Source organism: Molothrus aeneus, chromosome Z (genome assembly GCF_037042795.1).
Source record: "Molothrus aeneus isolate 106 chromosome Z, BPBGC_Maene_1.0, whole genome shotgun sequence".
Classification (NCBI taxonomy): Eukaryota; Metazoa; Chordata; class Aves; order Passeriformes; family Icteridae; genus Molothrus; species Molothrus aeneus.
Window position 1 is genome coordinate 26,281,379 of NC_089680.1, and position 17,308 is coordinate 26,298,686.

The window sequence follows — 17,308 nt, forward strand, 5'->3', positions numbered from 1 at the left end:
GTTACAAAAGGACTGCTTTGTTGTGTTGGAGTTTTTTAATTTTTAATTCCAAAGGAGTCCTGTTATTTTCTGTTCCCTGATACTCAGTGACAATCTCTGAAGTAGCTATAGGAGGATTTATGGGGGCATTTTAGGCTTTTCCAGAGTCATGCTGTATCCCTGACATCTGCTGTAGCTAGCTGAATTTCAAGGAAAAAAAATGGTCTTCCTTTACTGTCTCCCCTGCAGCTGTAAATATGTATATATAAGTATATGCAGATTCTCATTCACTCTTCTAATTATTATTTAAGTAACTGTAATTATATAACATGGTACATGGCTAGAGGTGAATAAATGCACCTGTACCTTTCTGGCAGTGGGGAAATACACTTTTTATACATTACAATAATTTAGTTGTGGTATAGTTTTTGAGGTTTCTTATGCTAGTTAAGGTTACAGAAACTAAGTGCTAATGAGTAGCTTTTTAAAATCTAAAATGGAGGCACACGAAATATGAGGGTTAGAGCTTTCTTAGCACCCTGTTACTGATATTTGTAACCAGCTGTGTGTGGTCTTGTAGAAATCTGGTGATACAGACATGTTCTAAGTTTTTTTTCATCTGCTGTGTTACTTTAATAATATGATGTCATAAGACATCCTTCAGTATTGAATTTTGGGAGTGGCTGTGTGAGTCTGCATGTTTTAAATAGTTTTAGGCTTCTGAGTAAGACCTGAAGAAGTTGTTTAAGACTTCACAATGTAATAGCAGACTCTTTTTATTTATAATTAATTGTACTTTTATCACAGTAATTATATTTTGTTGGTTTTTAACATTAATTATATTTTAATATCATTACAAGACACAGCATTTAAGATGTGGATTTATTTCCTGTAGAATATACATGCACAAGAAAATGACCAACTATATCAAAAAAGCACAGATATGGCAGAAAACATAATACATGGATGCTTTTTCCAATGACAGAGTTATGATAACAGTGTGATTATTCCCAGGAATGAGGTTCTGATCTCTTACATTATTACTCAAGAGGATAAATATGGATCTCAGTTTTCTCCTGTGCTGTTTTTATCAGAGACTTAGTGTACATCTTCATTTTTCATCTTCTTGAAGATTCAGTTTATACATGAACTGCCCTCTTCTGCACCACTGTCTGAAAAGTTCTGGTTCCTAATCTTTTGTATTAAAGTTTAACTTAATTAATGGGATCCAGCTTTACTGCATACTGCAAAAGGTGATAGATTACTATGCTAAATTACTGCAGTAAAGATATATTTTATACAATAGTGCTTTAGGATTTGTTTTGAATCAACAGTATTATATTAAACCTTTCAGGATCAAGGTATTTTAAGTTATTTAAGAAGTGTGCACTGATTTTGTATGTTTTTATTAACTTCAGTTTGGAAATTGTTGTTTTTGCAAAAAAGAAACTAAATGGAATTTTTGCAGGAGATTAATCATATTGGATATGTAACAACAAATTGATAGTCACAATTGAGGGGGTGACTATCAATATGTTGTTACATATCAATTTGTTTTTACTATATATATTGGTTTTAAAAAATATCTGGACTTGCAGGCCTGGTTCAAAAGAGTTCAATTGTTGTCAGCATTCATTCATACGCATGTGGCACAGGATTCCACAGAGTAATGAAATGAGAGCAGTAGGAATAAGAACAGTCTCCTTGGTTTTCTGTGAGCAAATACATAGTTTCAACTCAAAGCATTAAATTACAGTTTTTAATTCTCAGACTTCCACTTGTCTATAGCTTGTTTCCAGAAGTTACATTTTGTCATAATATAAAGAAGTGAGAAAAAATACTATACTTTTTATTCTAACATGTAAGTATTAAGATAGTTTATTTTTAAAATAGTGAATTAAAAAAAATTGGTCTCTTAAAAAAAAGAGTGTTCAAAAATTTTCATTAAGAAGTACATAAAGTTTCATCAGTTTCCTGTGTTACTCTGCATGCAGTCTCAACATGTGAATCTGCGCAAGAGATCTGCTTCCTTCTTAGATGCGGCATTTTTTTGTTCTGCAGGGATTCCTTTTCCTTAAAAATAATAAGCCTTAAAAATAGTAATCTGTAACAACTCTTATGACAATAAATTGAAGTAAAAATTCAGACTGTTGTGTCTTAGGCAAAGTTCTATGTGCTTATAGGTCAGCTGTGATTTAAGGTAAATGGCACCTTAGCTCTATTAAGAATAGTGTATCCAGCAGGACTGGGGGCTGTGGAAGTGATTGTACTCGACATTGGTGAGGCTGAACCTTGAGTACTGTGTTCAGTTTTAAAAAGGACACTGAGGTGCTGGAACATGTCCAGCCAAGGGAAACAAGGCTTGTGAAAGGTCTAAAAACATATCTTTTGAAGAATGGCTGAAGGGACTTTGTTTAGTCTCAAGAGGAGGAGGATCAGGTGGGACCTAATTGTTCACTACAAATACCTGAAACATGGTTGTGGTGAGGTGGTGGCTGGTTTCATCTATCACTCCTGCAGTGAGAGGACAGGAGGAAATGGCCTATATTCCATTCCATCTGCATCATGCCCAAATCCTACACTTTCCAATGATAGTGGAATAGATATATACACACATGCACACACACACCCACACACACACACACATATATATATGCAAAGATATAATTTCCATAGTCAGTGCTTGTCCCTCCAAGGTGTCTGTTGAGTTCATTCAGGCCATGACTGTGATTTCTATCCACCCTAGATGTCTTCCAGGGCAGGAGGACCGGTTTGCTGTTGCGTGGTTGAGAGCTGCATCAGGTGCTCAGGACTGGTGAACCTGGAGCAGTCCCTCCTCATTGTCCATGGTAGTTATGGCATGCAGAGGCAGTGTCATTCAGCAACCAGTATGACATGCACATTTAAAACTACAGACTGTTCTCATCCAAAGATCAAATTCCCTTGAGGTACACATCATGTTTTCCTGTCTCTCTGCATTACCCACTAAGTGCACTCAGGTCCTTTAGCAAAAACATGGACAGGTTTGCCTTAACTGGACTAATCCAGTCTTACCTAGCACATTTCCCACACGCACCACAGGAACTTTATCCTCTTCTACAGTACATAGAGGTTTTGGCTGGGCAGGGCTAGCTCAGCGGGTAGAGCCTCTACTGTTAAATGTAGATCTCAGTGTTTGAAGGTTTACCAGTTGTTGCTTTTAGTGTGGTTTTTAACAGACCATTGTGTTGCTCAGCTTTCTCAGAGGCTGCTACATGACATGCATCCACTGTGTTGGGTTTGCAAGGTCTAGTTTTTAGTAGTGGGGGGGCCACTGAGGTGGCTTCTGTGAGAAGCTGCTGAAGCTTCCACCATGTCCGGCAGAGCCAATACCTGATGGCTCTGAAGATGGACATGGTGCTGGCCAAAACTGGGGCAATGAGAGAGGTTGGGAACGCCTCTGTGATGATGTATATGGGAAAAAAAATCAATATGAAGTGGGGCACTGTTAATTTCAGTTAGAAAAGAGGAGGAGATGAGAACATGGCAACACCGAGGTCAGTGCAGAAGGATGAGAGGAGGTGCTCCAGGCACCAGAGCTGAGATTCCTCTGCAGGCCATGGTGCAGACCATGGTGAAGCAGCTGTGCCCCTGCAGCCCTTGGGTTTCCAATGGAGACCCACCTGCAGACCATGGGGGATATGCCTATTCCGGAGTGGTTGGATACTGTGATCCAGTGGGAGACTTCATGGAGAGACAAAGCCCCTGCTTCCAGGGTGGAGCAGCCTTCCTTGGAGGACTGCACCTCATGGAAGAGTGACCCATGTTGCAGCAGTTTTGGGAGGACTGTGTGCTCGTGGGAGGGACTCATATTGCCGTAGTTTTTGCATGGCTGCTGCTCATGAGATTTGGAGCAATACCAGGGAAGTTCAAGAAGTACTGTCTCCCATGTGAGGGACCCCATGGCCTCACCAGGCAAGGACTTCTCTCCCAGTGCAGCAGAAGAAAATCATTGGGTGACAATTTGACCAACACCCAAATGCCCTGTCTTCTTGCACTGTTGATGGGAAGGAGGAAGGGGTTGGGGGAAGAAAAGATGGGTTTTTTTAAGGACTTATTTTATTTCTCATTATTCTCCTCTGAATCTGTTAGTAATAAATTCACTTTGTACTTCTAAGCTAAACCTGTTTTGCTCTTGGAGTATTTTCTCCTGGTCCTTAACTCATGAAGCCTTCAATTTTTTTTTTTATTTTTGTTCTTATCTGTCCAGCTGTGGCAGGGAGGTGAGTGAGCAACTTTCATGTGTGCCTGGAGTTTGGCCAGTGTCAAACTGTAACACCCTCTCAATACTGTGCTCTCTGGCCCAGGTGTCCCTCAGGTTAGTTTTGAAATGAGTCCCCTTGTCCAACTCAGTTCCTTCTGGGCTGCCATGTCCCAACAGGACTTGCTTTTCAAGGCCCAAGATGGAGTTCCAGGTGGTGGCAGGAAGCACAGATACCCCTCCTATCATTCAGTGGTTGTCTCCACCACTGTAAGCACGCAGTGCTTGCCTTGGCAGGTTTGTGAAAGTGTGATGTAAGCATTCTGCCAGGTCTCCCCATATTTATATTTCAAACATTGTTACCCATACAGAGGGGTTTTACCCTCTTGGCCTAATTGTAGTGCATGTTTCACAGGAATGGATAACCTGGCAGGTAGTGGCCATGGTTAAGTCCACCCCTCAGGCTCAAGCCTGTCTGTGTGCTGCATCTCTTCCCTGATGACCTGAGGCATCATGAACCCACCAAGGCAGAAATAATTCACCTTAGTGCTGCCAACCCAAATCTAACTTAGTTTGATCTTGGCAGCTTGGTGCATCTCCTCGTTGCAGTGCTCCTCAGTAGCACACTCCTAGATACATGTGCATCTATGTTATGTACTTTTACAGCCAGCTTTTCTGTCTACAGGTAGTGAGGTCCCATTACACTTCAGCTGCGCAGATGCATTTACCTCTGCCCTGAATATTTTTCCCTCATTTTAGCCATCTCCACAGAGCATCCGTGAGTCAGTGTAGAGGTGGAGTGTTGGCTGTTTCTCTTGTTCAGCAATATCTAAATACAGCTGGACAGCTTTCAGCTGCAACCTGAGTTCATCCACCTTGTCCCTTAATAGTTTCTGCAGCTCATTGCATAGGAATCCATACAGCTTTCACATTTTTAGTTTATTCCTACAATATAGATGGAATGAGTCAGCGATGAGAGTGCATTACTTTTTATTTTCAGGTAGCTGATTATATTGTGGTGCCTCCTCAGCATACCTTTACTCCTTCTATCCTGATAATTTCCAAGATCCCTGGGCAGTTTTGATTTCCTGTTTGAGTCAGGTGTGTGATCAGCGCAACCCACTTAGTAACAGCTGTGGTGTGATATGTGCAGGAGACTTTCCCTTTAACATCCAGCCTGGCACTTACAGTTGGGGTGCCAAAAGAAGCTGTGCTTCAGTGCAAATCACTTCTGAAGCAGCTCAAACCTTTTCATAAACTGCCAGCATCTCTTTTTCATTTGCGGTGTAGGAGGTTAGAGATCCCTTTATCTCAAACTCCAGTAGCCCAGCAGTTGTGTTTGAGTCTTTTTTTTGCCAGAGACTCCAGGAAGGACCATTCTCCCTGGCTGCCATATAGAGAATATTTTTCACATGTCATCCTTTTCTGAGCATCCTGAGAGCTACTCCATGAACAATTTGCTGTTTAATTTGTTCAAAAGCCTCTTGTTTTCAGGTCCCCACTTGAAATTATTCTACTTCCATGTTGCATGATGGAGAGAGGGCTTACAGTCCTTCCTCTCTCTTATAATGTGCAATATACTTCCTCCAAAGACCTCACAGCATCTAAGAAAGCCATGCTTCCTTCTTGCTGGTTGGTGGGGACATAGCTGCTGGTTTTTTGACCACATCCATTGGAATGTGGTGATGTCCATCTTGCCATTTTAATTCCTAAAAATTGAATTTCCTTTGCAGGTCCCTTAGCTGGCCTTTAGGAGGAGTTGGATTATCTTCTCCCCTTTCTGGAAAGCTTTCTTGCAGTGTTGCCCCACGTGAAGATACCATCAATGTGCTGCAAGTGTGCTGGAGTCTCACCCTGTTCCAGTGCAGTCTGGATCAGTCATGGCAAATAGTGGGGCTGTGTTTCCACCCCTAGGATAATTGGTTCCAAGTGTGCTGGATGCTCCTCCAGTTGCTGCTTTCTTGCCCTCACCTTCAGAACTGCCTCTATTCATAATTGCACCCAGAGGAGGATGATTTTCTCCAGCTTTTCACCCACTTTTTCTTCTTCAAGCCTGTTGTAACAGCTTCTGATAATTTTGAATTTCTTGTGTATGTTAAGGCAAGAATGTGCATATTGCTACATCTGCCAGATCTCCTCAGTGCCACACCACATATAGAGTTACAGACCAAAAAATTTACAGGCTGGAAAATGACCCTAGGTAATGCAGAATAAGCTCAGGGCCCTAGCCATGCCCCATCATGGCTACTGAAAAAATAAGCTGTTACTGTCCTGGCCAGAAACAGGACACAGTCCAGCAGTACATTTTAATAGTACAGTAGATCTGTAATAGTATGGTAGGTGCTCAGCTGGAAAGGAGCAGGTTAGCCTTTCCTCTGTGCTATAAATAAATGTGTAGAAAACTTTGGGAACTAAGTAGTATTCTTTTGTCCAGCTTGGTTAAGGTAAACTTTAAACTTGCCATGTAGACTATAATTATAACATTCTAATCAGTAGAAAACCTGGTGAATTTTGAAACCCATATCTGTTTAGTTACCTAGAATGTGACATGTTGTGAACAACATGTGTTTCTGTAAAGCTCCTAGACATTCACAGACAGCAGGTGGTTGTGCTAATGAGCTGTAGATAAGGAGTTATGCATCTTTGTTTTAAACAAGATGGAAGATGGCAAGCACATCTTCTTTTTTCTGTAAATTGCTAAAAAATAAGTAAAGTAGCCTGTGTTGGTGGAGGATTGATCAGCATCCCAGCCATGTTTTAATAAGAATTAAGGTGTCAAAATCAGGAAGAAAATGCCCTGTGACCATATGTTACCAATATGAAAAGAAAAACAAAACCCCCATATTTTTATCAAGAAGACAAATGCATTTTAACACATCATGTAGTGGATAGAAGACCTGGTGGTAAACTGATATTTTCCTGAAAAAGAACAGGATGAGTTTGAAAAAATGTCAAGTGCAATGTTTACCTGCATTGTTTTAGAAGTTCATTAGGAAGAAATAAATTAATGCAAAACATTCATGAAACATCCACGTAAGAGTTATGTGGTCAAAACTTGAAACTGATCTCATTTTTAGAGAGATCAATTGGGGCCTGTGTGGAGGAAAAGCAATTTTCTGGCAAAACTCAGGTATAAAGAAGGAATGTGGAAGAAGTGGAAGCCAGGAAGACAGGTAACCTGAAAAGAACATAGAGACAGTGTCTAAGCACACAGACATAGTAGGAGAGCTGAAACCCATATGGAATTAAATCTGATAAGGAAGGTTGAGCAACAAATCACAGAAAGTAGATTGGGTCAGAAGGGACCTTAAAGATCAGCAAGTTCCAACTCCCTACCACAGGCAGGGACAGCTTGCACTAGAAACTTCTGTAAGCAGACAGGGAATAAAAAATTGCTAGAGGCAATGTGAGCTTGCTGCTGGTGAGAGAGCATAGAAAACATTAAGGTACTGTATTGACTAGTGAGAATAGATTTCAGCAGGCCCCAGAGATAGATGGAAAGTCTTGAGTGAGGAAGACATTCCCACAATGGAAGACAGTTGGGTTAGAAAACAGTTAAGCAAATTGTAGAGCCCTACTATAGGCACAAGTATTGAGGGAGCTAGGTGATATCACTGATAGGCTACTCCTTATAGTTTCTCAGTAATCATAGTAACTGGGAAGGGTGCCTAAAGATTGCAACCCTGCGCTCAGGAAGGGCAGAAAGGAGGACTAGGAAGAGGCCGTTCAGATCTCTAGTCCTTAGGAAGGTGATGGATCAGCTACTCTGGGGTACCATTTCCAGGCATGTGTACCAAAAAAAAGGTGCCCAGAAGCAATTCGGAAGCATGGGTTCACCAAAAGGGAGTCTGGCTTGAGCAACTGGTAATTTTCCAGCAGGAAGTGACAGGCTTGGTAGATCAGAGGAAACCAGTGTTTCCTCTTTGGCTCAAGGCCTTTACTGCCTTTACTGTGGGAAGACTATTGGCACTGGCTCCCAAAAGATCCTCAGAGAGAGGCTGAATTCCTCCTAGAGAAGCTGTATAAAGAAGTATAAGCTGGATAAGGAGACACTGAGGTGGATTAAAATCTGTTTAAATGACTGGCACCAGAGGGTAACTGGTGGTAAAAATTCCTCAGTGGTGTACCTTAGGCTCAATACAGGTTCCAGTCCATTTTACTGTCTTCAGCAATTATTAGAATGTTGGGTCACTGTGCCCTCAGCAAGTTTCCTGGTAGTACAAAACTGAGGAGTGACTCATAAACCAGTGGGTTTTGCTGCCATTCAGCAGGTGGCAGGAAAGGGCCAACAACAGCCTTGTGTAGTTCAAAAATTGGGATTCCAGAGTCTGGTACTTGAGGAAGTGTACCAGACATGTACCATATCATGCTGGAGGCTGACTGGTTGGAAAACGGCTTTCCTGAGGCCTGGGCTCGATGGACACCAAGCTGAACAAAAGTCAGCAATTTGCCCTTAACTGCAAAGGAGGCTAATGCTGTTCTGATCTGCATTAGGAGAAAGGCTGTCAATAGGTCGGCAGAAGTGATCCTTGCCATCCTTTCAGCACTGGTGAGGCCACATCTGGAGTACTTTACCCAGTTCTGGGCTCCCTAGTATGAGCAAGACATGGACATACTGGCAAGAATCCAGCAAAGGGCCACTAGGATAATGAAGGAGCTTTAGCATCCCTTGCGTGAAAAAAGGCTGAGAGAGCAGAGACTGTTTAGTCTGGAGAAGAGAAGGCTCAGGGGGATCATGCCAATACATATTAATACCTGCAGGGAGGGTGCATTAGAGGACAAAGCAAGGCTCTTTTTAGTGGTCCCCAGTGACAGGAACAGAACATGAAACACATTTGTTGGCTATTAGTTGGTGACATACTTCTCCCCATTTTTGGAATCACAGATGAATAGGGAAGGCATTTTTTTTTTTTTTACATTTTAAGTAATGAAATAATATATTTCATAGTTTCTTTAGCAATCTGATTGCATTCCTCTGCATTAATTTTGAAGAACCAGCCTTATATTCTGGTTTTTTTCATTAAAAAATAATTGTTGAATCTCTATCAGCTGTTTAAAGAGATTTTATTTTTACAAGGAGCTGTAGAAATTGCATTAAAGTATTTTGTTGTTCTGTAGTAATTTCATTATTTTCTTGTGTTCTTTTTTAATGTTACTTATCTCATATTTTCTGGTTATTCATTAAAATATTCACGCTTCTGTGCAGTTCATGACAAGCATGTATATGGCATTTTCTGTGAGCTCTTCACAATCAGCTTGAATTATTAACTATTTTTCAGTGTATTTGAAATACATGTCTCTGTTCTTTGTTCTGTAATCCAACACTTAAGAAATTGGAACAGACTATCTCTGGAATGTTTTGGTTTGTTTAGTTTTTTGGCTTTTGTTTGTTGTTTGCTTCTTTGGGGTTTTTTCCTAAGACTTACAGTCTTCCCTCAACTGTTTCAGTTATTTGGAAGTGGTTTCCATTTTACAAACAATATGATTTTTAGTTTTGGATTAATTTGAGAACCAAAATATCTATCATCTAGGTGCGCTTTGAAAGTAATTCTTAGCCACTGCATCTTGTCATATATGTAATTCCATAGTAAAAGTGGCATTACTTTGAAGCACATTGATTGATAAAATATCTTGGAAATGTGCAAGTAAAGTCTGTGTTCAAATGTATTAACTGTTAGCATAGAGCATTCACTCAGCAAACAGTTTTCAGAACTGAAATTAATTATTTGCTGTGAAAAAAGAGAATAACTGTTCCTGGAAGCTTCTTTGTGATGTGGACAAATGATAATGTGTATTTATAATCCAAGTAGTTTCTTTATTTCCTCAGCCCTTATTTTTTGCAATAGAGAACTCACAGAAGATATTTAATACTTCCATATCACATAAAATCGCAGTTGCAATTGTGATTAAATCTTTGCTTTCATTTGCTTTCCTACTTTGTATATACAAGTCCCTTAGGTACAGAAATCTTTTTGTCCCTTTGAACAGCAGTGTTTCTGCTGGAGTGTCCATCCTCAAAATTCATTCATACAGTCTCATGATCAGTAACAAAGTCCAGTAGGTTCATGAAATGCGTCATTTGGATAATTTTGCTGCAGCTTTTTTAATTTTCTCTCATTGAAAAAAGGTGATATAAACAGTATTTGCATTACAAAGCAGTTACATATTTTTCTTGATGAGATTTTGCATGATACTAGAAAGCAGATTCACTAGGGGTCTTCACTACCAGCAAAGTTAACTTAGTGCAACACTGATTACACGTGTTCTGGTATCTGCTTGGGCATATTCAGCTAAGTGGGATGTAGATCATGTCCAAAATTTTAAGTTCACCTAATCTTCTGTTTTGATGTAAAAGAATATTTGCTTCTACCTTGGACTCTTTCTCTGAGATATTGTAGAAAAACCCTTTGCTTTAATAGACACTGATCCAAAAATTGTATTTTAGGTTGATAGGTTTCTTTAATTTCTAAAAAATGCACAGCTTTGGTTTGTTTATTTCATTTTGTTTGTGTGTGTTCCCTGTCACATCCACACCCCCTATGAAGTGTTACTGTACTTTATAATGGAAGTGACTTGATGGTTGGCCCTGGCCACTCTCTTCATTCCTCTACCCAACCACGATCTGGGGGCGAGAATAGTAAGAGTGAAAGTGAGAAAACTCGTTGAGATAAAGATAATTTATTAAGTGGAGGAAATAGGAAGAATGAAAATAACAGTGCAAAGACCATCACTCGCCACCTTTCACAAGTAGTGTGGAAGACACAGTCTTTGAGTAAAAGCTACACTCTAAAGACCTGTCCTTCAGTTTTCATTACTGATCATGATGTTATATGTCATGGAGCTTCCGTTCAGTCAGTTGGGATCAGCTGTTCCTGCTGTGCTTCCTTGCAGCTTCTAGGCCAACCTAGCCTACTGTGTCTGAATTTGTTCGACTTAAAAACTGAATTTTCATCTTTCCTGCTGTTTGGCAGTGTTTCTTTAGAAACCGAAGTAGAAAATGCTATATTAACTCTCCTCCAGCTATGCAACAGATTTTCACAGAAAAATCATTACTCTTAATGTTGTACCTATGTTACAATGGTCAAGAGGATGTAGGCATTCTTGTTAGGGAGGGAGACTCATAATGGGCCAACTTGGCTATCCAAACAAGAGCTATTACATCATTGTTATGTTAAGGGATAAATTTGACTCTACAAAACATATCATGGTTCTTCTAATTGATTAATTAAAAAAAAAAAAAAAAGAAAGGCAAAGGTAACATCCCAGTAAAGGGAACATATTTAAATAGAAGCACATATTCTGATAAATTGAGTAAAAGATACCTTGCTTCTGAGATTCAGGACAGTCATGAAACTTTGGATTAGTTGATAACTCTGAGTGTGCCTAGAAGCAAAGTGTCTGAAAGCAGCCAATTTGTATATGGGACAATATTTTATCAATTTTCTGTTTTAGAAATTTTTTCTGCTTGTGGCAGGTGCATTTACATTTAGACTTGTATGTGTGTTTGTGGACCTGGTAATTCTGAAGTTGATGGAACCTGTAAGAGGAAGAGAATTTACATTTTCTTGTTTTCAGTCTAAGTCTGCCAGATAATAGCATTGTAGTATGGCACTTAAGAGTTGGATTTTTGCTGGAAAAGGACAAGCAAAAAAAGAGTATTGGCAAATGTAGTGAGTGAACTTTACTGCTCATATTAACAGCGAGTAAATGACTAGGCAAACTTTCAGCCATATGCTGCTTTATGTATGTAAATATCAGCTAGTTAGATAAATTAGAAGAGGTTATGAAGTATCTAGGCTACACAGGTATCTAGGTACCTGAAATGATAGCTGCTATGTCCAGACCTGTTGCAGAAGTCTGTATTTTAACAGAAGACTTAGGATTATTGAAAAAATTTGCATTAAAAACAAAAAATAATCAGGCAGTGAGCTAGCAGGTTTTGTCTTTTCTAACAAAAATTATTTAATCCAATCCATAAAGAAGAGGACTCCAAAAGAAAAGCTTATTTGACTTTGTGTCAGAAGACATAAAAACCCTGAAAAAGTTTCACTGACAACATTTGACAGCGTGTTTTATCTCAGTACTGTAAATAGTAGAATATTCCATTTTATGGAGTATTCAAAAGTATAACAGGTTATTGTGGAGCTGTTGCTTTTTTACCTCATCATTAGAGATAATTTGTTGTAAAAAATATAATAGGACTCTGTCAGTTTAGAATTTAGGCATTATCATCTGAATAAAGAGAAATTGAATATTTGAGTGAAATATTTCTGCCATATAAAATAAAATTAGTTTAATTGTTACAAGTAAGATTTGGACAAACATGTTTCCAAAGCATGTAATTTTAAAAGTTAACAAAATGAAACCTAGATTAGAGCAATAACGTTCCATCTGCTTTTGTTGTGGAGAAAAACCCAAGTAAAGTGTTACATAATGGATGTGTTCTGGTTCTGTGGGTCACAGAGGGATCAGATCCAGTACTCAGATTTCCTGGAGAATTTTACTACAATTGATGGAGGAACATAGAACTAAAGAGAACTAACTCTAGGGAGAGCACAGTCCTCAGAGGTTTAGATTAATTAAACTCATTAAAACAGTTTGGACAGAGATTTCAACCCGAGTGTATCTGCTTGCCTAACTGCTGGAGCAGCTGACCATTAAGCAGACAATTTAAATGGCTGTTTTGCTGACAAATCAAATCCCGTGCAAACTAAACAGAGTTAAAATTCCAAACTATAAATAATTGCTGTCTACACTAGGCTGTCACTACACAGCTTTCTAGACTCAAGAGTGAGAGAGCTGGTGCTCTTCCTGCCTCCCAGTTTTGTATACAAAGTCACCACATAAAATTTCAGTTTCAGGATAATGTTCCTTGTACTAGAAGATCTTTCTCTGTGCACAGTTATCCTTAATTAAAATACCTAAACAGAATATGTTTTGGAAGCTGTTCTCGGTATTTTTTAAATTACTGATTGCATTTACAAATACTGTGTGATTAGCCAAAGAGTACTCTTACCCTTCTAGACTAAACAAGAACAAAATTATTCCTGCATGTCAGAGACCATTAGATGTTCTCCTGTTCAGAAATTGTGACCTGGAGGTGTGCTTCTTTCCTCTCTCCAGTCTCATGAATGTCTTTCATGTGGTCTTCAGAGTATTTTTTAATGTGCCTTTAATTCTGTATGATTCTTAAATCCCTCTTCTGAAAATCAAATATTAGATGTCTTCAAGATATTTGCATACAGTTTTTAATGGCAAACTATTCTTATGCAGCAGTACATAAGCTTTGATGGAAAAAACTTTTCTCAACTTTCTCCTATATCTGTTGGGGCAGAACACTGGCAGAAAGGCATGAAGGAAAAGACGGCTCTTTTTATAGTATCACTGTGTGCAATCCAGGGCTAAGTGAAATATTTTAATTCAATTAAAAAAAAAATCTTTTTCATCTAAAGCACAAAATTCATCAATATCAGAACATGTTTTTGTAATTTCTTTCCAACAGAATGTTTGACAAATTTCAAACACCAAAGGGAAAGCTTCTGGGTGTTGGCCATTTAACAGTTAGGAAGTTTTTGGTAAGCGTCAGAGCACCACAAGGCAAGAAAAATCAGAAAAGGAAAGAAAATAATTGCAAGGAGACCATTCTTCATGTAAAGTGAGATGGTAAAGTAATCAAGGATGTCATAGTATGAGCTCTGATTTACCCACAGTTTTGTGAACTTGTTGGCACAGGATTCTAACTCTATTAATTCTACACCTTTTGTAAATTAACACATTATTAGGATGTTATTTATAAAAACATATAAATGTATTTTAAGTCGTTAAAAATAAAATAGTGTAACTCAAAGCCTTATCTTTCGACTTCAGAACTGTCCTGGCATGTAAGTACTCTGAACTGTGGTGATCACTGAGACTCAAGCTGCCAGTTCCTGATGTAGAGCTGAGATTTTAGTATAAACTGCAGAATCTGAGTGGTATTGTGCCAACAGGAGAAGAGACACGACCACACAATAGATTTGTTTGCGTTTGGAAAATTCTGGAGATATAATAAAATAAATCAAAACATGTTTGGACTTTTGCAGATGTTCTGCACAACATCCTTAGCATTAGATGAGATGAGATTAGATTAGATTAGATTTAGTAGGTTCATCCTCCATGCAGTTTAAACAGCACATTTGATAACCTTTTTCAAAGTGAGAAGCATGTGCAAACATGAAAATCACCACAAACTAACAACAGGTTATGAAGTGTGATGAGATTTGCTTGAATTGAGTCTCTGTGAAGAAGAACAAAAGACCATGAAGCCAACTAAAATAAAATATACTTATAATATTTTTTTTTAAATTTGAAAAAAGTAACTCCCAGGGTTTTATAAAATGTAATTTATCAAGAATATGCCTTGTACTTATAATTACATAAATTAAATACAAAAAATAAGTCTCTAACTTTAGATATGTTTCAGAAAACATCCCAGGGTGAAAATGCTTAATGTTCTAGACCAGAGCATGTAACTGCCTGAATCCACTTTTTGTGTGAGCCAGACTGGAAGCATTACATCTCAAAAAAACCTGAAATCAAGTTAATTTCCAAAACTCTGTTAAATCTTTTGTCATTAAAAAACAAATAATTCAGGATGTGCCTGAAGAAGCATTCTTGTGGTATGCTGTTCATGGTGTTATATGTATGTGTTAAAACTTTCTGAATTGGGTCGAGAGAATGGAAAGGGAAATCCTAGAATATATTTGTGTTATCGAAAAGCAGTTCATTCTTTAAGAGATCCAATCTTGATTGTTCTGTATTATGTTTTGAGTCAAACTACACTAGACCAAATAGATGGGATTAGCACTTTAAAGGAGGCAGAGATTCTTCTCTATTTTTACTAAAACCTCTCCTTCTGTGTACAGTAGTTTGTGTGGCAACATAAAAGTTTAATGTATTATAATCCTAGCATAAAATTTTTGTAATTTACTATTAGTTCTGCATAAGTTTTAATAATTTTCAAGAATACCACTGCCACAAAACTCATTCCTGATATTGGTACCAAGATCCAGATTCTGCTGGCCATACCATCTTTTATACCCTAGCTGGATAGTTAGAAAATTTGACATATTTTAATTTGGAAATCCATTTTCATCAATCACCCTTTCAATATATATGGCAGTATTATTTGCCATGAGCTTTATGCAGAATCAATGTTTAAAGATATCATGGGGTAGAAGTAAAATATCTCAGTAAGTGTATTGTTGTAGCTGAAATCTTTTCACTAAAGATGTATTTGGAAAGATCTAATTCTATAAAGATGGTGGGGATATGATACAACCTTTCTTTAATGGTTGGGAGGAGGAAGAAGGAGAAAAAATGTATAGCTTGTGACCCCATGAATTAGAAGACATCATTCTATATAAATTGCACCTTCTCAGATTGCATGGAAGTATAAGACAGTGAACCACAACATTGTGCAGTAAACCCTTGCAATAAGCTGATTTACACTTTAAAAGTTAGGCATTTAATGGTCAAGGCAGGACACATTTGTTTATAAATTACTTTCTTTCTTTTACCTATCTTAATCACTTAATGACTGTCTTGCTAATTTGGTTTAATTTCTACTTTTCATATAAGTTTTCTAACAGAAGATGACATAAAAGTCTTTGTGGACAGGCATGATTGGTTCTGTTTCTATGGCAACATGGGTGAATAGAAGAATGATTTCCTTTTGGAACCTTTCCTAAAAGCTGTTTTGTACCCTATAACGATATCTCTAGATTGCCATCCCTTGTCAGAGGTGAACGGAGATCACATCAAGGGTCAGCTTTGTTCTTTCTGTTTATAGATTATCCTCTGCAATCAAAAGACTGCACTGCTCTTCTTTTTCTTTGTGGTGCTGAACCAATTCCCTTCTCCACTACACACTGATGATAGAAAACTCAGCAAGATCTTTATTTTTTCAAAACATAACAAATAAACTAGGACTAGATCAACTATTGCACTGTACTAAAGCGTCTCTGGCAGCTCTTTCAAGTTCCTAATTTTTCAGTTATAGATCTATTTGTAAATAATTTACTTTATGCATCTTACTCTCTGGAAAAGCCTGAAATATTAAATAGCAAGTTGAACAGTCCAGTTCAATGCTTTGATTTAGAGGGAGATAAATCTTACTTAGTATCCTTCATCTTGGTGAATCTTGAGGCTTAGTATATAAATACCTTTATTTAAAGTGTGAATATCTGCTACAATAATAGTGTAATTTTGATACATGAGATGATCTAATGATCATGTTGGGGAAGTTTTTAGTCACAGAAAGTCAAGAAGTTCTTTGCATTGTATTGTATAAAACTTTAGTAGTAAAGCTTGCTAATCATAGTTAATATTGATGAATATGGATATAATATCTCATGCTTCCTATCCATAAAGATAATGAAAGGCAGGTTTTTCTACTGTGACCTAAGTGAAGGATCATGCCTGTTAATAAATAGTATGTTTGTGAATCTCAGTACATTTCAATCTTGCTCAACCTCAAAATTCAATAAATGTTTTCTGAGAGAGAATTTTATCCTTATAATAAAAGTGATTTTAAAGTTTCCTTCCTCTATATAATGACAGTAATTTCTTTGTTCTTTTTGGTCACGTGCCTTAAATAAAAGTAACTTTTTTTTTTTTATCTGTTTCCTCCTCTGCTCCATATTTGTAATTTTTTATTTTGTTAGCCATTTTTATGGTTATTACTCTACGTCTTAAAGGTATTAGGTTCTGTGTCAATAGAGGAGAGAGCTGCCCTGCAGAGGAAAGGCAGCTATTACATATCAGGCAATCTCCAAGGAAGACAACCTTTTACTAATGAAAGGCATGGGGATTTTGACTACAAAATTTCTCTTTCTTTCAGAATTTCTGACTTACTTGCTTAGGGGGACTATATAGTTGTTTCTTTTGACTGTATCTGTTTTTACTGTTTAAGTAACTTTGATTTGAAAAATTATGAGTTTTTTAATTGTTAGTTGAGAAGAGTAATTGAGAAATTGAACATTATGAAGAGAGGTTACGAGACTACTTTTTTAAATGTCTTCTAGGGATATTGTATGAAAATTACAGTGG

The 17,308-nt window shown here is 37.8% G+C and overlaps 1 protein-coding gene across 1 annotated transcript in view; it reads left to right on the forward strand.

The window, feature by feature from the left end:
- The window catches only part of PTPRD (protein tyrosine phosphatase receptor type D), a 362,060-nt gene that overhangs the window by 26,940 nt on the left and 317,812 nt on the right, over positions 1-17,308 (forward strand). The gene's annotated exons all lie outside the window — the stretch shown is intronic.